Here is a 26,047-nt window from a genome sequence, read left to right as displayed (position 1 = left end):
AGGGGCCTCCCGGGCCATCTAGTCTGACCTCCGGCACCAGCCGGCTCAACTCACGACATGCCCACCATGTGCAGAAATAAACTGCTACGGCACTGGCATGGATATAAGGCAACTTACCATAAGAAATGCCTTGGCTTCCACTGCTTTAGACAGCTCAGACCTTGCACACTGTGTTCCTTTGCTCCTGTGCAGGTGTAAAGCACTTTAGAAGGGGGGAAATAGTGTAACTGATGTGAGGTGAACCCGTGATGTTCTAGCCTGTAATTACAAAAGTTATGCTTATGCATAAAAAGCCCCACAGCTCCCCGCGTTCTCCCTAAGCAAGCCCTGCTTTGTTCCTAAATATTTTGTTGCTCTCCTGCAATCCGGGGTTTCTTTCCTGTGCATGGATGATGCTGTTTTGGTTGCATAAGACCAATTCGTACATAGGACTAATTATGTACCACTTCCCTTAGATTTATCAAGTCCGAATCATGTGGCTTTTTGCTTTGATGTTCCTGTTCAGCTGGCAGCTGCTTTCCAGTGCAATCAAAATAATTCCCCCAACTCTTGTGTAGTTCTGTGTTACTGCCTTCTCAAGGAGGTGGATCATTATCACCATATAGACCTGATAAAATTCTCTGCATAAATTAATGTTCCTTATCACTGAAGTGCCAGGTTGAAAGGAGTTTCTTATCAAGAAGAGAAAGAATTGGTCTGCTCTCTGTGTGCTAGGCTATCTACAGTATATTCAACTGGAGATAAAAATTCTCCCCCCCACCGCCTCCCGCGCCCCAGATTTGGAGGCAGTTTGAAAGCGGGATCACTGCTTGCGTGTGTGTGCTCACCCTGCTTGCATCTCCTGTAAACTAATCTTGAAATTGTTTCAGAAGAAATCTGTTTAACCAAAGGCAGCAGGAAGAATGAAGAAATATGCCTCTGTATCAGCCTTTAGATCAAACTGATGCCCTCAGGATGTGTCATGCTACAGCAACCATCATCCACAGCCAGCATGTTAGTGGTGGGCTATAATCCAATCCATCCAGAAAGCATCGGGCTGAGGAAGTCTGCTTTGCAGAGAGGGACAGATCCTGCTGATTAATATATGGCTGCAATGGAAACTGGTGGAAGGACAAGCTTCACCCTCCTCATTGCCTCTGCTTCTGCTACATGGGTGTGCAGCCCCAGAAGTTCTAATTGTCCTGTTGACAGCAAAAAACCATCTGCTTATACCATCAATTTCATTAACGTTTAAAAACCCTTCTGGGTTTTTTTGGCACTGCTCATTAATTTACTTTTATGTGCATTTCCAGAGGGCCTCTGCACATGGGGTAGTCTTAGGGATGTGCCAAAATGGGGAAGTCCAGCTTGTCTGAACTCGACTGATTTCCTGCTCACTTCCAACCTGATGGCCAGAAGCAGACCAAGTCAAGGATTCTTCTTGGAGGTTTCTGTGTCTAAGATTTTTTTTCCTGCTAATGAAATTTGTCCAGACAAGCACCCCAAAACTGCATGGCTCTTGTGTGATTTGTGCAGAATTGGTAAATATTGCACAACGCATGTCAAGTCATGTGGCTTTGGGCGCTTATTTCTGCAAATTTCATTACTTTTTTTAAAAAAAAGTATAAACAGCAGTCCATCTTAGAGATGGACGTCTGCGAGCTGGCTCAAGAGGCACAGCAAGGACTCTGCCACGATCTGGTAGACTATCTGGTAGTGGTGAATGATTTTTACCTCCTCTCTGATTTCTCCCACACCCCTCGGCTATGTGGGTCTGCCCTTAAGGTTGGCCCAGAAGCCGCTGTTAATGCAGAATGCAGCTCATTTCCTGTGGCAGTGGGGAGGAAACCTCTTTGCTGCTGGGCCACATTCAAGGTGTTGTTGGTACAGAAAGCCCTGAACAGCTTGGACCAGGTTGTTTGAGGGAGCACCTTCCCCTGTTCACTTTATTTGTTCCTATAATGTATATCTATCCCATTTTCCCTCTTCCAAGACCCAAGTCTTACGTGGTGGTCTTCCTTTCCATTTCACCCTCTGCGAGGTAGGCTAGGCTGAGAATCAGTGACTGGCCCTGAGCCAACCGGTGAACTTTGCAGCCCAAACGGGAAATACAACCTGGAATTTGTGAGTCCCCCATCAGTGTTCCAGTCACTATACCCCTTGGTTTCCTGGCGGTTCCACATGGACCTGTCAGCTACTAGCTTAATCCCTGAAGGTTTGCAAAAGCTGTTCAAGGTAGGCCATATTGGAGAGCATTCATCTTTATTGCTATAGCACTTGTAACGACGCACACATTCAAATATCATTTGTAATAAAAGGCACCTAAACATGGCTATAAAGGGAAAACTGATCAACAGGCCCAAAGGCTTTCTAATGCAAGTGCAGTCTGTGCTATGCCTCTGCAAAACTCCTACATATATACATTGTAGTATACATTCTCGCTATTCACGACAGCCTGTAATAGGTGGTGATAACACAATAATCTTCCTACCTTTCTATGAATTTAATGCTAATTTGGTGTGACCACAGAAGAAACTGTAGCAGCGGGGTGATGTTTTTTCTTACTACACTTCGTCAGGCATTAGTAATCTGAATACTAGAGCATTCTCTTTCCCACCTGTCCGACACTAGAGTTTAAGAATGGCGTCCCGAATAAGCTGGGTTTGGATCACTCTGTGATCAGGCTGAAAGGATTTCTCTTCTCTGGCCTGCCCATTTCTCCCCAGGCATGCCCAGTACGGAGCTGGATTTCCAGAAGACCTACCAATGGTATGGTTGGGAGGTGTTTTTAAGGATCTGGAGAAGCACTGGGGAAGACCTCACCTTCTATTCCAGTATTTTTCCCTGTGTTGCCTCAGGGCTGGATCTTGTGGGTGTTACTACAGCTGTGCGTGTCGGTAATGATCCTTGCACTAAATGTTTCCGGTCTGTTATGTTCCCCGGAGGATCTTGTGAACTTCAACTGAACGGGGTCTGCTTTATGAGTGATTTAACGTGGTGTAAGCAATCTGCATGTGTGTGAGAGAAACCGAGAGAGAGAAGCTGCCACTGGTATCCCATTATTTTATTATAGTTTCAAAGCTGATATTAAGTGGACATGATTTCTTCCCACGGACCATTAATTTTGTTTTATTGCTGGCCTGATGGCCATTACCCCTTCTTGCCAATACATTCCTCCATTAGGCTTGTACAATTAACAAAATATGAGCTGTTTAAGGCATTACTTTGAACAATGGGTCAGTGAGAAGCAGGGCAGGAGTGGGTATGGGGGGTGCAATTATAGGAACTGTCTGTGGCCATGGGAGGCTGTGGGATGGATACTGGGGAAGGGGGGAGAGGGGGCTGGTCTACCGTGCACATTAAAGGGTCCCTCTCCCACAACAGGCTGCTTTTGGGGATGGATGCCCAAGTGCAAAAGGCACAACACACCCACTAGGACTAGGGGCAGATAAAACTGCCAGCTTCACTTTCTCCCCCGTTTCATTTTCTTTAATCACAAGTTCTTTTTATCCTACTGATGAAGACAAGGGCAGAGTTAGCCAGTTCTTAATCCAAACTGGCCAAATCCAGGAGGTGTGGCTGTTCCCAGCATGGTGAGCATCGTGTTGTGTCTGCCTGCCATGCAGATGCAGCTTGCAGCCCATCGCACGCTCCACCTCTGAGCAGTGCTGGCTCTGGGAGGGCCGCTGGGTGGGACGACCTCAGTGGGGTCCCCTCCTGTAGGCAAGCTGCCTTCTCACAGCCACTGTTGCCAGCCGCGCTTGCCTCCCCTCCTCTCTCGAGGTGGCTCCCGCTTGCTTCGCTGCATCTGAAGAGGCCCTGAGGACATCAACTGCTCCTCAGCACCACCACTACTGCCACCTGGTCCAGCATGAGGGGCCGGGCTGGGTCAGTGGCCCCCTGCTGATGTGTGGGGCCTTGCTGGTGGCCCAGCTATGCCTGGGGTCGATGCTGATCTGGGTGCTAACACTTGTGCCCTATTAGGGCCGACTGGTATGTGCATGCATCCCCCTTCAGTCTCGTGCAACACCACGCGGTGATCAGTAGCCTAGCCTATGAACTGAAACTTGCTCCACGGAACGGGTGTGGCAATGCCCTTTTAAGCATTGCTGTTTCAGCTGGGAATAACTCCAGAGGCACCTGAGCCTTGGTCTGACATCTCTGTCTTTGAGTCCTGTGCGTGCTCCCCCTGAGCAGTCCTGGAAGCAGAAATAACCTGCACTGCAATCGGTGTCAGCCTCCTGGGTCTTCCATTCCTCCAGAAGAAACCTCAAGGAGTCATCTCTGTCAGTATTCCGAGACAGGGAATGGGAAATTTGTGCACGCTAAACCAAACTATTCTGAACAGGTGCTATCAATAAAGTAGTGGCCAATTTTAAGAGTCCGCCTGCTTTATCTGTCTTATTAAGCCTGTTGTTATCCAAAAACAAAAGGTGGCAGACATAGTCTTCTGCTTGGCTGTGTCCTCCTGAGTGTTAGTGATGGGTCAAAGGCCACCGAATGAGCTTCACTGCTGAGTTCACATTTGAACCCGAGTCTCCTTAGCCCTAGTCTGACAGGTCAACCACTATACCACATTGGATGTACATGGATCTTGTTCTGCTGGTCTGCTCTGTTTGCTGGCTTCTTAGTGGTAGCGTTTGTTTTGGCTTTTGCATGAACAGATTAGGAGCAAGTCCCAGAAAAATGAGCATCAGTCGGAGCAGACTTTCTTGACCTTGCGTTTGTGTGTTCTGCAGGGTTGGTATTAGCTGCTGGCTTGTACGTGGCCCAAGCTTTGAAGAGGACTCACCACTGTGCCTGTTGATGACTCCAATTCTTGGAGCAGGCTAACTTCTGAGAGCTGCCACCAAAAATTAGATCCTTCCCATTTCCTTATCCTGTGATATGCTGTCTATTCTTATTTGGATGAAGTTCGGCGCCTGATGGGAGGTTAAACTTGCCTGCCTTGATTGCTTCAGATTTCAAAGAAAGCAAGAGCTACATGGCTGGCTGGAGCTTGGACTGGCCTTTATATGCTCCAGTCTGGGGCTGTTGTTCTCTGTACCATACTGGCTCTTCATTAAAGGCGGAAGTCTCTGCATTGATGGTGTAAATGGTATGAAACCTTTGCACACTAAAGTTGGCCATAAAGCAAAATTCTCCTGCAGCAAATGTGGCATAAAGCTGATTTTACTTTCAAAGCAATTGGGACATGAAATGAAACATGAAATGTAAGGAACTTTACATTTATTCTCACAGTAGCCACACATTTTTTAAGCTAGCTGCAATTCTTTAAAGCTGAAATTATATTCTTGTAAATTTAGAGTGGAATTGACAATGGGGTTTCCTTCACAATTTTGCTGTGGTTTGTTTAGATTGGGGACAGGATGGAGTCATTTCCACCCATCTGTCAAAGTGTGAGTTTCACATGCATAGAATCATTGAATAGTAGAGTTGGAAGGGGCCATGAAAGCCATCGAGTCCAACCCCCTGCTGTTGCAGGACCCCAAGTTACACCATCCCACTCAGATGGCTGTCCAGTTTCTTCTTGAATGTCTCTAGTGTGGGAGAGCCCACCACCTCTCTAGGCAGCTGGTTCCACTGTCATATTGCTCTGACAGTGAGGAAACTTTTCCTGATGTTCAGCCTGAATCTGGGTTGTTCCAACTTGAATTCATTATTCTGTGTCCATTCTGGCATCAGCAAGAAGAGATCCTGACCTTCCTCTTTGTGACAGCCTTTGAGGTACTTATACAGGGATATCATGCCCCTCTCAGTCTTCTCTTCTCATGGCTGAACATGCCCAGTTCTCTCAGTCTTCTCTCACAGGGCAGTGTTTCCAAACCCTGGATCATTTTTGTTGCCCTCCTCTGCACCCTTTCTAATTTACCTGCATCTTTCTTAAATCTTGGTGCCCAGAACTGGACACAGTATTCCAGGAGAGGTCCGAGTAGTGAGGAGTATAGGGAAACTACTACTTCACGTGATTTGGAAGTAATACTTCAGTCAATGCATCCCAAAATAGCATTTGCCCTTTTGGTGGCTACATCGCATTGTTGGCTCATGTTTAGCCCATTGTCCACAAGATCTTACCCCAAGATCTTTTCTTTTTCAGTTCTGTTGAGCCAAGTATTCCCCATCTTGTATCGATGCATTTGGTTTCTTTTTCCTTTGTGGGGAACTTGTCCTTATTGAATCTCATTCTGTTGTTTTTAGCCCAGTGTACAAGTTTATCAAGATTGCCCTGAAGCTTTATCCTGTCTTCCAGGGTGTTTGCTATTCCACCCAGTTTTGTATCATCTGCTAATCTGATTATCTTTCCTTGTACTTCCTCATCTAAATCATTGATAAAGAAGTTGAAGAGCACTGGGCCCCGGACTGAACCCTGTGACACCCCACTAGTTACCTCCATCCAATTTGGGAAGGTGCATTGATGAGCACTCTTTGTGTCCGATTTAGCAGCCAATTCTGGATCCACCTAATAGTTTTTCCACCTAGTCCACCTTTTGCTAATTTGCTCATCAGGATGTCGTTGGGCACTATGTTGAAAGCTTTGCTAAAGTCTAGGTAGATTGTGTCCACAGTGTTCCCTCTGTGCATTTGGGAGGTTACCCAGTCCAAAATGAGATTAAATTAGTCCGACTGGATTCATTTTTGATAAAGTAGCTGAGATTTATATCTATAGGACCAAATAAAGTGATGGAAGGTAGGGCTGGCCTTGCACTGGGCAGTGAGATGACTGCCTAAGACAGCAGATGCTGAGGAGGAGGCGAGGCTCTGGAGAACAGTTTTGTGTGCCAGGCAGTATGCCCTGTGCCCCTAAGGTAATCCTGTCTCAGGTGCAATGCAATAGACTGCCCCATCGCTAGCACGGGTGCCAGCCGGGGAGGTTAAGGAACAGAGGGTGAGCTGCATGGCTTGCACACAGATCCCTCCCCGAGATGATCCATTAGTGGTGGCCCAAGGGTCTGTGTCACTGCCCCTTTCATCCCACAATCTGCTGCTGTGTAGGCAGCTGCCTCCCTCTGCCCAACGGGAGAACCGGCCCTGAGAGAAGGAGCCTTTCCTCACTGTGGGCTTCTTGACACAAGCTGAGAAGCATCACAGCAATGACCCCTTACCCAAAGGGTGAACATGGCAGGGCAGAGAGCTGATTCGTGCACTATGGAGGCGGTGGTCCTGTGCAGGATTAGTGCAGAGTAAACTTTAGTGGATTCAGTAGGATTTACTTCTGAGTGGCTTGTGCTGTTGACAAAAGAGGGCATCCCTCCAAACTGAACTAAGTGACTTGAACTGTATTAATTTGTTGGCGGCAGCAGCAGCAGCAAAAATTTCTTTTTGCATTTTAGAAACATGCAGCACCATAATTCTAGTGTGGAAAATGGACTTGGTTTATTGCCCTGACATTAAAGTGCTTCTCTAAAAACAACTTCAGAAAACAAACTGACAAGTTTATTGGAAAAAAATAGCAATACAGTGGCAGGTTTATTGAAAAGCTGACTTCTTTTTAAACATTAAATTCTACCAGAAGAATCCAGTAAGCATTTATTTGTTATGTATTTTTCTCAATGCTGTTATTGGTTTTAATACTTTTTTGTCCTTTCTTATTCTACTTTGCTTTTCTTGATTTGTGTGTCTGTATCTAAAAAAATCCCTCTTTCTGACTGTTAGCAGATTTCACAACAGTGATGATACTACACAGGAGAAAATAAAATGTTAAGAATAAAAAATAATGCAAGCCACCATAAAAACAGCATTTAAATGCAAGTAAACAGTACTGTACACACTGACATTGGTTCTGCAAAAGGCATGTGTGTTATATTTGCATGCATTTATCTATCAGTATAATGTAAGTATACAGTGTGTACGCATATAAAGACAGTTTTAGTAATAGAATATTACTAGTAATATACAGAAAGAAAGAAAATGCTTTGCATTTTCAATGGTATACATATTTGTCCATCTTGTAAGAGGCATTCTCTCTATGTCAACAGAGAATGCCTCTTCCAAGATGGCACTTGTCACCAGCAGTTTTTAAATCTGTTGCTGCTGCTGTTATTAAATAGGCATGCAACTAAAATAGTGTCTCTATTTGGGTGAAACCCATGCATATTTAGTCAGAAATCCCATGCATTTTTAGACAGAACATTCCACAGCTCCTAGCATGAAATTCCAGTTTAGTCTGGGCTTGTGTGTAAGAGTTGTAGGATTCCCCCCGTAATTCCCATAAAACAGGCATAAGATTGTCCCTGTTAGTGGCTAGTGGATTAAATATACACAAAAAACCACAAGGATTCTCTCCCTTTGCTCCTCTCCTACCTCAAGAAGTTGGACTTGGAAGTGTTGATGAAATGTCCACCTGTCCTGTTTTCATAGACATGTGAGCTTTACTCAGTGGGGCTTTGCACAAGCGGGAAGCGTGTATGCCGAGGAAAGGCAGGAAATATTTTCTTGCTGCCTCTCCCTTCTTATCCTTGGGGCTGTGTCCCACAGCTGCTTCTGAGGGATGGAACAGGAACAGCTCTTCGGGTGAGGGAGGGGGCTCCCATGAATAAGGAGGATGGACAAAAATCAGATGACCTGGTGTGTGGGAGCAGGTGCTTCCTGATAGGTCAGCCCCATGGCATTGGATGCACTGTGGTCAAAAGGATAATCATGATGAGCTCCTGAGGGGTTCTCTCCCCTGAATCCACTGGAGGAAGGACAAGATTCAGATGTAATAAATACGACTGCATTTTCATAGCTCTTCTACTACGTTTTGAGTATGAACCTTTATATAGCTCTTTCTCTTCATAAGTTGGGTGGCTAGCAACTATTTCTACCCTTCATTAACATCCACACTTGTTTAATGTTGCAGCATTATTCCCGGAATCATGCCTCCTGATTTTTTACACAATATTTATTATACTGATAGGTACCTTCTGGAGGCTTTTGCCTTTCAAGCTGGTCTCTTCAAAAGGACTCCTGAACTGTAAGTAACTGCGACTGGAGTTTTATAATGTGTTTTTCTGTATCTCGAGTGGCCTCCCCAACCTGAGACTCTCTGGATGTTTGACTCCCAGCATTGGCCATGCTGGCAGTTGCTGATGGGTGCCGAAGTCCAAAACATCCGGAGAGCATCAAGCTGAGAGAGGCTGGGTTAGAGCTTAACGTTCACTGCCAACATTTGATGAGTTTTGGATCTTTTGTGCCATACGTTTTCTAACAATTGGCATTAGATAAGGTATTTCTCAACTGTGTGAAATTATTAAACTATGTCTGAATGTAACAAAGGATGTGACCTTGTATTTCCATTGGTCTTTCCTGAACATGTATTGTGGCAGAGAGTAGCTCTAGAGCAACACTGTAGAAACCAGAGTATATGTGCAAGGATGCTCTCTGGTGCTTCTTCCCTTTTTCCCACCATCCCTGTTTGTAGCCTTTTTACCAGGGGCTGATTGAAGTTGACATTGCATGAATGCATGTGTACAGCAGAATCCAGCTTATTTCCTGTATACAATTCGTTCTGGCACTCTTTCTACGGTTAGTGCTGTTCCTTGTCCATAAGCGCAGGGTGGCAGTTACTTTCACTTGGCAGAGCTTGCTGAACTGTCAAGACATTGCCAGTCATCCTGGTTAAGCAAAGCCATTTCAGCTTCACTTCGCTTCCTTTCTGCTTCCCATGATGGAATGAACTTACTTGGAGGGCTCTAACTGAGCCAAAAGAGCTATCTAGAAGAGGATGAGAATTCTCCCAGTTGGTCGAGCTGAAGAGAGGAATTGGGCACACTCAAGTGAACAAATGAATCTGTAAAGCAGAAGCACATTCCATAAAATATGAGGCTGGGTGATAGAACACATATTGTAAAAAATTATGCCAGAAATAAAAAGAAAAAAGGGATTAAAGAGAGCCTCTGCCTCTATTGGCAGATAAAACTCTGCCTGGCTGGGTTTTATCATCTTCTTTGCTGGGCAAGGAGAGGAAAGGGGTCAGTTTGGCTTGGAGTGAAACTTCACACAGCAGGGAAATGTGGGGAGCTCACAGGTGCTAGGGTGCAAGGAAGGGGATGATGTAGAAACAGTACACTGAGGGAAAACTAGCTTGAGGAGCCTGTCAGAAGATGCCAGGGCTAGAGCTGGAAACTTTCAGCTCCACAAGCTGCTGCCTCTTGTGGTATGCTTTCAGAGATTTAGGTTGGCGAGTTTTCTTTAAGTTTTTTCAAGGCTCTGGACTAGCTCCATCTCACCAATGGACCATTCTGGACAGGAAGAGTTATAACACACCGGGGGTGGGGGGTGGGGGCTTGTTGACATTAATGCAGGGTGGGCAACTTGTGGTCCTCATTAGTTTTGGCCTATATCTGCCAAAAGGTCCTAGTTTATCTAGCTAATGGTGAGGGAAGATGGACTTGTAGGGCAAAACATCTGAAAGGCCACCAGTGGCTCATAACTACTCCTGGTAACTGTGTATGTTCCTGCACTTGAGTCTTAATGTGCACCTTCATCTCTGTCTTTTGCTAGCGGCATTTGGTTCAGCCTTCAGGCTGGCTAGAAGGTGAATCTCTTCTACCTCAGACTCTGGAAACCCGAATGTTAATGACATGGTGGAGCTGAATTTGCATACAGATTGGGACAAGCTAATTCTTTGGCTTACTTCTTACTTCCTTCCAGGAGCATTTGCATGACACCTCGGCTCCTGCCCAATCTGCACATCAGCAGATACAATCTCTTCTGTTTAAAAATAGACTGTGATGAGTATTTGAATCAATCAAAAGAGCAGCTAACCTGATCCCTCGTAACTTCGTGCAGTAGGCTGAGCAAGGGGTGTACTCATCTCTGACCCCGTATGGCTTCCAGAGTTCGGTCCTTGCTTATGGAGCTGGAGGTGAAAAGTTGCAGCCTTGCAAACGTGCTTCAAACCGGCAGCTCATTTCCCCAGCCATGTCCCACTGTACCACCACAGGGGCCTCCTTAGCAATCTAAATTGAGGCATTTCCTTAAGCTTTTCTGGAGGCAGGGTGAGTTTGCATAATGAGCCATAAATCTTTTCCTTTAACTGGCATCCTTGTGGTTTTTTAAGTGTGTTGTATTAAAATTGGGGCTGAGCTGAAAATCCTCTTCAACACTTTGAAGAAGGTAGGGAGGAAACAGAGAGCCAAGAGTTTTGCAATAGTAGGAACAAATTCCAGCAATATTTGGAGGGGAGGTGGATGGGGAGGACAAGTGAAGCTCCCCAGCAGGCCACTGTGTTGCCCAGCACTTGCAATGATGCGGCATTGTTCCAGTGACATTTAGATGGAAGCTGGTGCCATCCTGTGTATGAATTAGACCCGTTTCACTTGTTATCATGGAATCCTGAACAAAGTGCCTTGGCCACAATGACATGCCGGGCTTGTTCTGTTCTTTTTTTTAATACCACTGTATTATTGCAAGTCATACGAAGCGACACCCACATGGGCACAATAATGAAAGGGTACGGGCCGAGTCTTCCTGGAGGTGATCCTAATGAGTTTGTTTTCTCATTAAAAATGCAAAAGAGGTATGTGCTTACTGTTGGAGAGATGGAACATATAGCTTAGCTTTCCCCAACTCTGAACTGCCCCTTGTAACAATGACCTGATGCCTTTCAGTAGCACTATGGCTGCTCCTGAAACAAATGTCTTTGACAACTGCACTCATTAGTCAAGCGTCCCAGTTTACCGGCAATTTAGACTAGGTGTTTAAGTCTATGCAGGTCCCATGACAAAGTCCCTTGCCAGGGCAGCATCTTCTGGCTGGTTCGGCCGCAGCTGTGCCGCTTCCATAGGTTAACCCCAGCATCTGCCGAGCTCAAGTCTGGAAAAGGCCTCGCAAAGGAAGGACAATGCAGATGGCGATGAGGATTATATCTTGCATCTGCCTCTTCTAAGCTGCGCTGCTTTGTTTCCTTGCTAAGGGAAGCCAATCCCTGATGGAATTAGATTTTTCTTGTTGCATAAGTTTTGAATTTCCAGAATTTCAGGGAAATTGTCCCCTTTTTAGTGCAAATATATTTAAAATGTAACAACAACAACGTGTTGTGTGGATGTCTGTCTCCACAGATATATTGGCACCCAATGTTATCTATTATATCCCAGATAACGGGTCATACTATAGAGGCATATTCTTTATTGATTCTGTTTAATGCTAATAGAAGCAAATCTTCCAAATAATTTGAAATCATTATGAATCTATTATGGACAAGGTGCTGGGGGGAAAATAAACTATCCTTCTATGCGTAAAGAATAGTTATTAACATGCATTGCTCTTGTGAGAATGGATAAGCTGACTGAAGAAATTCAAATAAATGGTCTCATTTTACTGATTATTGAAATGTAATTTCAGGCACATATGATTGGATCATAGTAAATTTCATAGTAAAATTTTGTAATTTCAGGCAAATATGATTGGATCATAGTGCAATCTCTTGTCACTGCATTTATTGTCTAGTTAACATTTGGTTTTTGGATGACAGACATATACTAAAACAACAACAAAACCAGTTCAAGAAGAACTGCTTGGATTTTGCATGCCAAAATTATAGGTTAATAGAACCTATAGAACAGATTAATTGGTTCTAAAAATCGACTCAACTTTTTCTCAGTGCTTGTTCGTCTTTTAGAAAGTATCCTTGGGAAAGTGCAGTGGAGGAGAGTTCCCCAAAGTATTCATTCAGTTAAAAAATTGGCCTTTTGAAAATGATCCCTGTGTGTGTGTGTGTTGGGGAAAATGGCACATTCACAGTTGGGGTACTGTACTTTTTAGGATGCTAACATGCCAATGTCTGAAAACTTCTTGGTGAACAGAGGACTTTGAAGAACAGCCTGTGATTTCTGCATGGTCCCTTCTGAATAAGAAACATTTAGATGAATGCATGTAGTGTGCACACCTCTGGATCCTGAATTGATGTTCAGAGTGAGCAAAATAGCAAGGCTTTCCTGTGCTTCCTGTTTATTTTGTAGGCAGAAAGATTTGTGTGACAGCAGCTGATGTGTCTAGGGAAAGGATCCTTTCTTATTTCATCATTCTCCTTTCCTTAGAGGCATTGATAACCTTTCTGTTTGCATCTATCTTCTCCTGTTTGTTTGTTGTTTGGTTTTACCTTGTTATTGATCTGGGGAAACTAAGCACACATTTCTCTGAAAGCTTTGAAAACCAGAGCCTTGTCCCACCCCTTTGAAAATAGCAGCGCCATAAGCTAGGCCAGCTGTTAGCAAGTTCTGGCCTCTCTCTTTTTGAGTTATTAACCCATGAATTTGACCCTTTGATCATTTCCGCAGAGCACAGATGCGAAAGGTCAGGATGGTCTTAGAGATGGACATAAAGACTTTTGAGAGTGACAATGTGTTTTTTTGGGGGGTGGGGAGGAAGGCTTGTAGTTAATGAGAAGACTCTTGCAGGCACTGCTTTTTGTTTTTTTAAAGGGGCCAAACCTATGAATGTTTCTGGTAATAATTCCTTGGCTTTATGCAATAAGTGAAAAAGTTACGGTGCACTCAAGCAGACTGACTTCTGCACACTGAACAAACATCCCAAGCCACTCTTGAGGGTAGCTGGTTGGAACATGCATCCAGTTGAATTTGTATTCCCAGAGAATGCCTGCCTGTGAAAGGAAGATGGATGGGATATTGGAAATCCTGTGCTGGACCCTCAGAAAACATACAGCCTTTTGCTGCTGCTACAAATTCGTGATCTCTTTTGAAAATGAGATGTAGAGCAAGCATCTCAAAGGGTAGCAGCCACCCTCTTCTGAATCGCTGTAATGGACAGAGGTCTCTTCTGTTCATGTGCATCCTTTGCTCTGATGGGTGATGGCAGGGTCTGTGGGAGTAGCGACAAAAAGGAGCAAGCCAAAGGGCTGCTCCATGCGCAAAGCATGAAACCTTCTGCCCTCCACCGCGTAGAGCCCTGCTCTGAAACGTGAAGCCACTAAGACATCAGCCGCTGTCTGGCTGATGGACCAAAGCTTGCCGCAGTAGCCCTTGTAGGCAGCAGAAATGCCCCTGGCCTGTAAATAATCAGTCTGGGTTGTGCTTGTTCCATCCATCCATCCATCCATCCATCCATCCATCTATCTATCTATTTATTTCTATGCCGCCCCCATCACAACAAAGCCTCGGAGCGGCTCCCAAAAAATACAAAAAACATACATAAACAATTTATGTTCGTTTGAGTTTTGTCCCATGATTTCTCCCTTGGTTGCCACCCCACTTCGTATTCCTCTGAGAGCATCCCTCTTTGGTATCAAAAGTGAGCACCCCTTCCTTCCAATCTGTGGCTTTCCTTATTTGGTTTCCTCAAGCTATTCGGAATACTTTCCTTCAACATCCCCTATGAAGGGTCTGTTTTTCCCATTGCGCAATGGATGGGGGAAGGTGATCTCTCAGCAGAACCATGCTAAGGGGGTTGCAATGGAGCGCTGGGTTCTTCCAGTACTAGCAGGTCCTTCTAGCCAGGTTGGAGTCAGTGAAGCACAGGGCCACAAGGATGGTGGCCGGATTGCAGGGGAGGCCGTTTGAGGTGGGACTGAGGGGACTGGGTCTCTTCAGCCTAGAGGAGAGGAGACTCAGAGGGGATCTGTTGGCGACATATAGTAAGTATTTATTATCGTTATAGCCTGCCTTCTCCCCACTCCCTGAAGCCCAGGGCAGTGCCCAGCACCATCCCTTTGCAGCCCTCACTTCATTCCCAAACCCTGTGGAGTTGGCTTGGCTGACAGCTTGCATCTGGCCAAAGCTACACAGTGATTTTCATAGCAAAAGGAGAATTTACATTTGAGCTGCAATTCAGAAAATTTTGGCAGACTTGAGATTTGCTGATTGCACATAAGTCCTACCAAACTGACTGTCAAATCAACCCCCCCACACACACCTTTCCTACCCTATTCATGCATGGATACACTCTGGGGGGGGGGTTGGGTTAGGGTTAGGGGGCATGAAACCCTCAATTTTGAAAGTGGTGAAACATTCTAGCCCTCCTCTCAGCCACTGGCTACTTCCATGAATACCTGGTACTGTGGATGGGTCATAATTCACACCTGCCCCTGGCTCTGCTTTCAGGAAGGTGTTGATGAAAAAGAGGAGGCTGGAAAGTACACGTGTCGAAGTCCCGTCCCCCTTAAGAGACTGGTAGGGCCGGAGCTGTACTGGACCTCCAAGCTGCAGTGCTCTTATCTTGGTGTGGAGTTTTTAGACTAGTTAAGTTCCCAGGCTCACCCGCTTGTCCATTTTTTTAATTTCATCTCCCCATCTGTGCCTCCTCTTTGAGCTAGCCATACTTTTCTCTTTTCTTTTTCTGCCTGACTTAATAATCTCTACTGAGTTTTCTGAGTCAATAGGCCAGTCCAATAAAAGACAGGAAACTGGGGGAGGGGGGAATCTTTGACATTTAAGGGTTGCTTTCATTTAATGCTACCGTACAGGTTTGCACTTCCCCTCTTGGGGCTCTCATGTGAAGATCTGCTTCTTTTTAGATCCTGAAATTTTCAGGAGAACCATTTTAAGGATAAGAAATCATTGCACTTTTGGATACCTTTTACGTGGTGATGAAATACACCTTGGTAATAATTGCATGATCTATTTAATTGAGCAAGCCTCTGTTGGATTTAATGTTCATTACGCCACAAGTCCAAGTGTGCTTTCTGGCTACCCTGCACCACTGGAATCCTGCCTCTTAACCAGCCTTCCCCAACATGGTGCTGGCTGGGTGTGTTGGATAGCAATTCCCAGTTCAGACCAGTAGATTAGCATATGATACCCATCTGTGCTCAACTGCAATCTTTTATTATGTTAATATAATTCAAAATGATAGGCTTAGCATGTCCTCAGTACATTTTTAAGTGCTGGTGCAAGTTTAGAAGAGGCATTCCAGCTTCGCTGTAGGCTTGGTGGGAATGCCTCTTCTGAAATGGCATCCACTGCGACATAACATACATCACCTTAAAAATAGCATCTATTTTTCCCCCTTCTAAATGATCCTTTTAGACCTATGAAAACCTGTGCAGATGTAATAGATTAAGCGACTGAGGAAATTCATTCAGTTGAGCAAGGATGCAATCCTGTACCAGCTTACCTGTACCAGCTTACCTTACTCACTGAGCACCACGGAGGCCACTTCCGAGAAGACCTGGGTAGTGCTGAGCGTACAGGGATGCACTTGATGCCATGGGGAAAGCCCGCTGAGCAGGCTGACGGTTGCATCATGGCGATGGCAGGTGAATGCCTTTCCCTGCACCAGCTGCACGGGTGCAATTTTACACTGTCAGGTAATGCAAAGACAGGCAGCCTTCCCATGTGAGGCCAAATTGTGGAAGGAGGTGGTTTAAAATGTTTGGGAAGGGGAAGATGTGTCTTCCTACTTTCAACAGAAGAAAGTGAATCTCCCATTTCTGCAATATACAGGTTCCGTTTGATGGCTTCTTGTTCGTGGTAAATAAGTGCCTTTCTAAGGGGTATTTTGGGGGTGGGGGGTTAAGGGGTCAGTGAGATCTGGGCAATGAGCAGCAGTATGGGGTGAGTCAGGGCTGAGGAGTGTTCAGGAGGAAAGGCAAACCAGAAGCAAACTGGGGAACAAGCCAAATGAGCCCTCCCAGAAACACAGGGCGCACCAGAGTGTAGGGGAATCTTGCTGCTCAGGTCCAGCTCCAGTGAGAAGGAAGCCCTTTTTATATGGTACATTTTCCTGCCCAAGAGAAGCCCATGTCCAGCCTCCATTCTCCGGTCATTTTGTTCTTCTGGAGCAGATTCAAGTGACCTACTGCATGAAATGATGCTGCGTAGTGGCAATAAAATAGTGCAATAGCAATCACCTGCCATGCAGTTTCGGGGGAGCCCTCATTTTCCACAGGACACATCCATTTACATATTGGAACCACGTGCCTTACAGGCTCACACAGCCCTGACTTGTCCATAATCAGTGTCTTGTGCATGATCAATGTCTTGGAGTAGGCACAGCCAAGAGGCCTACCTACTTCAAACTGAACACGGGGCCACCAAGGGCATGGCAATGGTTGAGGACCACCTTGAAGGAAACGGACTTCCTCTAAAAGGAGGCTGGTTCAACTGTGCTCTGTCCTTCTAGGGCCAGAAAGACCCAGCTGGATGCACTGACTAAGTCACTCCCTTGGGACGGGCTGTAGCTCAGTGGCAGAACGCAGGTTTTGCATGCAAATGATCTCAGATTCCGTTCCCAGCATCTCAAGCAGGGCTAGGAAGAGGCCTTGTCTGAAACCCCAAAGAGATCTGTTCTGCCACTTAATCTTGGGGAGCAGTGCACCTCAAAAGGAGGCCCTTGCCCTCCAGATTGCCTTGAAAGGTTCAGGAGCTTTTGTTGGGGTTTTAACATGTGTAGCCAGAGAGAACAAGCCCTGGTGTTGCACACAACAGTTAGAAAGGAGAAGGTCAGTTTATTCATCAGAAAAATATAGAGCAGGCACAAGCTTTAGACCCATATGGCAAGAAGAGTGAATCCTTTCTTAGGCCCTGATATTTATACCATTTCTCTCCGAACATGTGGCTTATGGGAAAGATGAGCTTCCCAAACTTAAGCTAATTGTTGGAATGGGGCTTGATGGTTCCTTGATGGCTTTTAGTAAGAGGTGAGTTCCTTGTCTGTGGCTGCTAGGTTCTATGGGGAGCTAATTTCTAGGCGGTCAGGACAATGGGTCATTCTCCTGGCAGGGCTGCTTTGACTGATCTCCTTAAGGGAGACCTTTTGCCTGACCTTTGCCTGCAACATTCCCAGCATTCATTCTTCTCTCACACAGGTTAAACCAAGATACCAGGTCCTTCCTCCGGAATTCCAGCCTCCCCAACGTGGCCCAAAAAGCCACTCTGGCCTGGGGTTTATGGCTAAGGTGCTAATATTGATATATACACACAGGGCAGATCCTGCCAGCCCTTGCCAGTAATGCTGAGCTGGAGGGGTGATGGTTGGTTCCACTGCAAGCCAGTCTCCTGCGTTTTTCTTCTGGATCCAGTCTGTCACTTGCACATTGGATAGATGATGCTGGCAAGAGCAAGGGACCTCTGAGTGACTGAGGAATGTTTCAGCAAGCTGGTATTATCCTGTCCCTGAAGCCCGACTCCAAGTATGCTTGCCCCCACTTCTCCATATGGATAAGCTTGCTCTGGTCGATTACAAAGGGGCTTCTGGTGCATCTAGAGAAGTCCTGCTCTGCTGGCCCTTGTCCTGAGTAGGTTTGCTCTTGACTCGCTGATACTGGTGCCAACAAAGAACCCACCATGGGACGAAGTTGCTTTCGAGGGGATCCTATCTGAAAGCAACTGTCCAGCCAGTAAGTACATAAAATGCTGCATCTTATCCCCTGGGTGCAATGTTAACAAGCCTTTTTTCCTTGTGACCCTTAATGCCGTGTAGTCCAGCTTTACTTTTTCAGTATGAACCTAATACCCTTAGCCTTTCACACTGGCCTACCCATCCTATTTTGGTTTCCTTTTAGAAACAGGCTTTTATACAGGTATCTACAGGCTTTCTCAATAGCTTAGATAAAATAACTAAAATGGGGGTAGTGAAACACAACAAACAAAAAAACAAACAGGGGCCTTCATCACTGTCTAGAAAAGAGCTGTGTAATTTTGCATTCGGCAATCATTGCACAGATTAAATCTTCTCTTGTGTATCTGCATCCTCATAGGATCTTGGACATATCGACTGTATTTCTATTTGTCCATCTAGTCACGTATTTTCTCTTCTGATTGGAAGCATTTCTCCAGTGCCTCAGGCAGTGAGAAGATCTTACCAGCACCTGCTAGCTGATCCTTTTAACTAGAGAGGACCTGGGTAGAACGGAGGTCTCTTGCATGCAAAGCTTGGGCTTTCTCATTGAGCTGCAGTTGCTCCTCCAAAACCTGGCAGGCTCAGCTCCCTGGATTCCAGCAGATCTACCCAGCACTGGTGCCACAGTGTTCCTTCCTCTGCAATCTTCTGCTTTAAAAGTGGGGCATGATTTGCATTTTAAAGGCAGAGAAATTTGCACTAATTGCAGTCATACTTTATGCAAATTACTATTGTATTTTACACAAATTTCCTAGTCTTTAAAATAAGCAAATCCTGGCCCACTTTCAGAGCAGAAGCTGGCAAAATAAAATGAAGGTCCCTGGACTCCACCTGCTTTAGGCTCTCTAGTTGGTGTGCCCAAATCTGAGTACAAGTGGGTCACGTCCTTCAGTGTTGCTCATCTCTACAAAACCGAAGTGTTCCTACTTTCTTAACAGCGCTTCTGTTCTCATTGTGAGATCTTGGAAGGTATGAACATCCACAACCTCCCGGGTTTAATTGTAGAAGCTCACAAAACCACCCCAGTGGCATACTTGCTGGACTGCGGATTTGAATTTGGCGGTTTTGTTTTTGCTTTGGAGGTCTCAGATAATCCATTCTTTCATTCCTTATCTGACATATTTTGAAGCGCACAGCCTGTGGACCATCAAATTCTGTGTGGTTTCATCCTGCGGTTTTTGAGCAGCCTTTGATTTCGACTTGGTACACATGTACAAAGTGCACCTATGATTGTTTCCCAGCTGATTCTTTTGGCTGTGCATGTAGCTATGGAAGGGTCACCAGCATGATGAACAGCCTGGTGGAATGATAAAACAGCTGTCAAAAGTTCAGCTGGATTATAGCTTCTTGTGCTCACTAAAGGGTAGGCTTCTAGTTGACAAGTACCAATAAACACTGGACAGAATGGAAGCTAGGCCGTTCTTCCCTTTCGATTATAGGGAACAATTTATGGGTACTAGTTTCTCCATGGTCTCACCATGAAGTGATGTTCCCAGATGCCTTCATGTAACTGAGCGTGTTGCAGGCATGCCATCTGTTTTGTTTGAATTGGCTCACATGTGGAGTTGCAAACAGCTAGCCTGGAAGTGAATTACATATTTTGTGTATTTTGTTGCAATTGTTTTAATGGTTTAATAAATGTAATTAGCAATGCTATTTTTTAAAATCTGTGATCCATGTTGCATCTGCATTGGCTATGGAACTGAGAAAAATTGAAAGAGTGCGATGTGGTCATTCATAAGTCATTAGTAGTTTCCATGTAGCCTTCCATTGCCTAATCTTGGAAGCTAAGCAAAGTTGGGCCTGGTTGAAAGCTGGAAGGGTGATTTCTATCTTGTGAACTGCCTGGAGAGGTTAGGCTATGGGCAGTATAGAAATGTTTTGATGATGATCCCTGTGAGCTATACTTTTTCTTACATTTAGAAGTTTTATTGTTTTCTACTCACTAAACAAATAGTTATACCAAAGACTTCAAAAATACTGGGTACAAAATCGTATTTCTCTCTACAGTTGCTATGTATTTCAGCCCTAATTGAAATTCCAATTCTCTAGCCATGAGCTATGCTTTTTCTGTTTAGCTGTACTTTGGGAGATGTTCTGTGATGAACTCCTACTTACCAGAATCAGATAAAAGGAACAGTTGCCAGCAGGACAGCGCTCAAAATTGCATGGGTGGCCTGCACAGATATGGAAGGCTCCTCCCTGCAGGACTTCTGCACGCAGAGGGCAATGGAAATGGTGATGGGGGGCAAAGCCAGTGCACTCCCTTTCCCTGCGTTTACCGTGGACGAGAATGTCTGAATGGCACTAACACGTTCCACTGAATTTGGGTGAAGCAGAACCAGGAGGTGCATTTCAGGAAAAAGTGTTGCCTCCATCAATCTGACATCCCTTCCGGGTGACAATGTGGAGGGCTGTGAAAAAAATGAAGTGAAGTGGGGAGCATTGCCTTATGGTGATGTGGCATTGTGACGTTGCATAGCTTTTTGTCATTGGCTACATGATACTGGGATGCTATCATGCAAGGATGCGATTGCTGATTGGCTGGAGCATGTATCCAGCAAGAAGCCCTGTCTCTAAAGAGGAGCACCCAGACATTGCAGATGATAGGGGTCTAATAGGAATAGAATGGTCGGACTAGGCTGAGGCACAGGGGTTCTTCCAATGAACATTCTGGGACTCCAAAAATGCCAAAAATGTCCATTGACCCTAAAATTCACTTCAGCCTTATGTGGAATGCATCTCTCTGGTTCAGCACAGTGAGGAATATAAACAATTTCAAATTCATGGCATTTCCCTTTTTGACTTGGGCACACAAAAGGAAACAAAACAACAAGGCAGCCACCCCACATATCTTTAATGCTGGAATATGCGACCCCTTTTCTTCCATTAAGAACAAATGCTCATATATAGTGAATGGACAAGCATAGCCTTTTGAAAAAGAGTTCCGATGTCACATGTAATCGTCAGACATACAAACCTGTCCAATCCAATCTCTGTGCAGAGGTTATAATATAAGCCTGTTATCTGAGGCTCTCTGACATGCACTCCAGTCATGACCAGAGATGGCTGATACCACCATAAGCCTCCTTGACCAATCGGATGGCCTGAGGCTTCCCCAGCCACAAAGCACTGTAACTGACGCCTATTTAACTTTTCCTGTTTTGTGGCAGGGGGCTATTCTGTTTCGCCCTTTCTGCCCTTAGGCATTTGTGCAGCTTAGGGAAAATCAGTCAGTTGTCTCCTCTCTCTCTATCTCACAAAAATAATAAACTAGCAGGTTACAGTGTTTTTTCTTTTCTGAATTGAATTAGCCACCAACCAATGCAGCAGTGAAAAGCAAAAAATGTTTAAATGTTTTCTCCCTTTTTGCAGGGGGGATGCTTGTTCAATCTGTAGACAGCTTTGCAAAAAAGGAGAACTTATATGAAGGAATGCTAAGTGTGTGTGTGTGGGGCGGGGCAGAATATGGTGTATAAAATATAGCATGGTTGAGTCATCTGACCATTCTGAGTGGTGGCAAACCAGAACCTGACTTTGAATGTTGCTTCCAAGGTGTGGCTGAACACCTGGTACATCACCACCCATTTTCCTCCTTTCAAGCCACTGTGCATTTCTCTTCGGTGTGTTGCTGTCTGAGTCTCTCTGTCAGAGAGGGTGGTGCTCTGTTGTCTCCATGAATGCAGGCTCACCCAAACTTTATATCTTTTATTAAAATATTTCTAATCAGCTTTCTAAACAAAAATCTCTAAGCCTGCTAAGATAAAGGTAAAGGTTTCCCCTTGACGTTACGTCCAGTCATGCCTGACTCTAGGGGGCGGTGCTCATCTCCGTTTCCTAGCCGAGGGAGCCAGCGTTTGTCCACAGACAGTCTCCGTGGTCATGTGGCCGGCATGACTGAACACCGAAGTGCACGGAACGCTGTTACCTGCCCACCGAAGTGGCACCTTTTCATTGACTTGCATTTGCATGCTTTCGAACTGCAAGGTTGGCAGGAGCTGGGACGGAGCAACAGGAACTCACCCCATTGTACAGATTTGAACTGGTGACCTTTCAGTCCACCAGCCCAGCAGCACAGCGGTTTAAACCACTGTGCCACCTGCATCCCCAAGCTGCTAAGATGGCATTAAAAAAAGGCAAAAACACACATCGTTTTTAGGTTAACACCCCATAAATGCTGCTTTGGTGGAACCTTTGTCACAGGAGCAAAAGAAACTGCTTTAGACATCACATCAAGTTCCATTATCACTGAGCATTGGCTATGTTGGCTGAGGCTGATAGAGGTTGATTTCCAAAATATCTGGAGAGGCTCAGGCTGGCGAAGACTAGCAGAAGCTCCCCAAAACTTCATATGAGGGTCTTTCTCTGCCCCTTGGGATCTTCTGAGCTACGGATAGGCCCATAGCAGCAGAAACATGAAAGGCAACCCAAAGGCTTTTGGGCCACCTTGCATCAAAAAGCCAGTAATGCGACTGGCTTGATCAGTAACATGTAATCGAGCCTCTGTGTTACTGAACAGAGTTAATCCAAATGCTTCACTGGGCTTAACTCTCAGTCATGATCAATATGATCAGCTGTGCTCTGTAGCTCAACAGTGAGGGCTGAAGTCAGGTATTCTGCAGTAACAATCCTCGAATTGTGTTTTGTGTATTAAAGGATGAGTCAGAGATAGAAATGAGTTGAATACAGAACCTGTGGAAAGGTCTGGGGCTCCTGTACTTTCCGCCTCTTCTCTTTCTCTTTCAAGACAATGTAGGGAGAGAGCACAGAGAGTTGTTTGCAGTGGGTGGCAGATTGTAATCTGGGAGTGATAATGCAATCATGCCAGTTTCTAAAACTTCTAAAGGTTATTATCCCACTAGCAATGATGAATCCATGCTCCACATTGGGAATTATTAATTTGTCTTTGAAATTTAAATGGTGTGATCTTAATTTGACTTTATGGTATGTGCACATTGAAGGGCAGAGAACAGAGCTGTATCTTAGCCTTTTATCTCTGGTCCAGCCCGCTTAGATACAGCTCATAAACCAAACAGAACAGTTCTCCCATGAGTCCAGCAGAAAAGTTCCAGAAACTCTCTCTCTCTCTCTCTGCAATTGCTTTCAAGAGTTCCAGCAGAGACCTCTTTATAGGAGGTCCAAGGGAGCTTAATTGGGGGGATTTTTTTTTAATTACATGCTGCCTGTGTGTGTGTGACCTTACATCTCAGACATGAGGTGGGTCATAATTTGCTAGAATTTCTCGTCCAAGTGGGTCAGTGATTGTGCTAGAATGGGGTTAACAACAGAATTCTTTGAGTTTATTTGGGAGCAATGCAACACTGTCTTAAATGTGTGACCCAACAAACAGGAGTGGACCTTGCTATAGGAAAGCTTGAACATGGAAACATGATAAAATGGACAGGTATATGCCTGGCAACACGACACAGGTGAAAACAGGTTTGTTTCCTGAAGGAACCACTCTCTAGTCCCACATCAAAAATCCTTATCAGAACCTGCCTTCCCTCTTTCTCACAATGCATTGTTAAATGCCCTGCTCTGGTCTTTTTGTGCTGTATTAATTCAGTTTTTAACATACTACTGTCTGCAAGGAAATGCTGTAGGGCTTCTCTCTCTCTCTCTCTCTCTCTCTCTCTCTCTCTCTCTCTCTCTCTCTCTCTCATATCACACTTTGCCATCTTGGTTGCAGAATTTTCAAAGCTAAATACAAGGGAGAATTTTGTATTCTATGAAACAATATAATGTGGGCTGTAGATCATTGGACCTCAATGGGCATTCCAAATCACATTGCACTTTGTACCGCCCACAACAAATCTTTGATGGTTCAGCTTGATGTTTAACTTTAGTAATTTTCCTAAAATTATGCCCCTTTACATTAAATGCACTTGCAGTATTAGGGTTTAGGAAAATTGCATCTATTGCCCTTGACATACATGTAATTATTATGTAGCTCTCTTTATGGTATAAAGTGCCTTTCCATTGTAGGGCCAGTCTTTGTGACTGCGGGTGCAAATATCCTGCAATTGTGATGGGGCACCAAGGTTTTAAGAGCTGTATTTTTCAATAATTAAAAAAGCTATCAATTCTGAAGAAAATCCACTTAAATAGCACTGATATACATCAAGGAAGGCACTCAAGAAACTCAGAAAAGGGCAAGCCTTTTAAAAAAGTGGCTTTTTTGCTCATGGGTGATAATTGGTGACCTTCTCTGCCCACAACTGTAAATTCCTGGATGGCTGCTGGTTTACGGTGTGTCTAAGATCGTCAGGAAACTGCTGTGAGCCTCAGCCTCCACCTAGAAACTTATTTTTCCCTCTTTATGAAAGGTGTATTAATGCTACAGCTTAATAAGCACTTTGAGTCTGAGTAATTAATGTGAAATGTAGCCTCCAGCATTTCATAAATGAAAATAGGGCTGCTGTTAGGTCCTTGCAGTATCCTTGTTTTCACACCTAGAATTGCTGCTGGAGTGCTGCTCCCCAGCCTCACAAGCACATGTTGCTGCAGGCACAGGGCCGGCTGCATTTTCTGCTCAGCTACCTTGCAAGAGCCTGTCCTGTGCGGATTTGAAAGCCAGGAGTGCTTTTTCCTTCCTTTACAAGATGCAGCAGCAAAGGCATGGTTATTCTGCAGTGCCACGCTCCTTTTTCAGTCCTAGGCAAGATTTCAGGCTGTTTGCAGAAACACTAAAAGTGGGAAGGGAATATTGACAACCCTTGCCTTCCAAACATTACCCTCTGTACTTGCTCTGTCCCTGGACGTCAGATCATTAGTAGAAATGGATGGATTTGTCAGATATCCTTTCTCCTTTGTTCACTTTTTTTTAAATCTGCTTTTCATTCCAGCCTGTTCCTAAAGAATGTTGTGAATTTTAGTAAATTCTTATTTTAAAAAGTCTTTACCCATATGAACCAGCCAAACGCATTCCTTGCCTTCCATACTACTGTACTTGCCTACCATGCAGCGATTAAAGATGAGAAGCTATCAGAAAAAAGAGGTGGCAACCCAAATTAGGTACCATAAATGTGATTGAATGCACAGCAATTCACAAAGGTCTATAGTCTACATAAAGCCTATATAAAGTTGGCTTTAGCTCCGTGCTGAGACATCGTCTTCCTCTTGGAGGAAAGTCTTCCAGCAGCTTGGAGCTGAGCTCCTACTTCTTTCTTGTCTTGAAATTCCTTCCTGCCTTGAAATGCCTATCAAGGCAGTTACCAGAAGAAGAGCTTTAAACTAAAATATTCTGGTGAATTTTTTTGTGGTTTTGGTCCCGGCCACTGGTATGTGGTCCTCAGGAGCTGCTCTGAAATTGAATTCAGTGCTCAGGCTGAAAGATGCTCCCCTTCGCTTGTGAAAGTGACCTTCAAGAGCTTGGAGAAATATTTGTTTACATTTGTCCCTTTCCAGTGGAATTTTTATCTGTATCTTGAACCTCTTGGAAGACATAGCAGTTGTGTACACCAGTTCTTTTCATCTACTTATCATCCACCACCTTCCATACCTGCAGCAACTAATTCATTTGTAATTATTATTTTATACGTGGATGTTCTGAGAGCCGTTAGTCTGATTTGCTGTAATGCCTCCAATGCAAGTGGAGTTTCTGGAGTTCTACCTCCTCCATTCCGTTCAGAATTAAAGCAAATTTTCCAAAGGGCTTTGAGCAATGATATAAACCAAAGCTCAGCAATTCTTCAAATTTGCACTTCTGGATTTTGAAATGGAGTTCTCTAATTAAAAATCACAGGGAAAAGAAATCATAGAAAAAAGCATATATTAGGGCAAATACTCTAAG

General features: G+C 44.7%; 1 protein-coding gene across 11 annotated transcripts in view; it reads left to right on the top strand.

The window, feature by feature from the left end:
* Nucleotides 1–26,047, top strand: part of PKNOX2 (PBX/knotted 1 homeobox 2) — a 372,168-nt gene that overhangs the window by 85,688 nt on the left and 260,433 nt on the right. For 10 of the 11 annotated variants that reach the window (XM_044437340.1, XM_044437344.1, XM_044437343.1 and 7 more), the window contains one exon: nt 8,876–8,932. The exons of the other annotated variant lie outside the window; for it this stretch is intronic. The gene's annotated coding sequence lies outside the window, so the exon portion shown is untranslated. The remainder of the gene's footprint in view (nt 1–8,875; nt 8,933–26,047) is intronic. 11 annotated transcript variants of the gene reach the window in all.

Source organism: Varanus komodoensis, unplaced genomic scaffold (assembly GCF_004798865.1).
Source record: "Varanus komodoensis strain SLA01 unplaced genomic scaffold, ASM479886v1 scaffold30, whole genome shotgun sequence".
In the NCBI taxonomy this organism is placed as follows: domain Eukaryota; kingdom Metazoa; phylum Chordata; class Lepidosauria; order Squamata; family Varanidae; genus Varanus; species Varanus komodoensis.
Note: the sequence above shows the minus strand (reverse complement) of the source record. Positions and strands in the feature narration are given on the sequence as shown.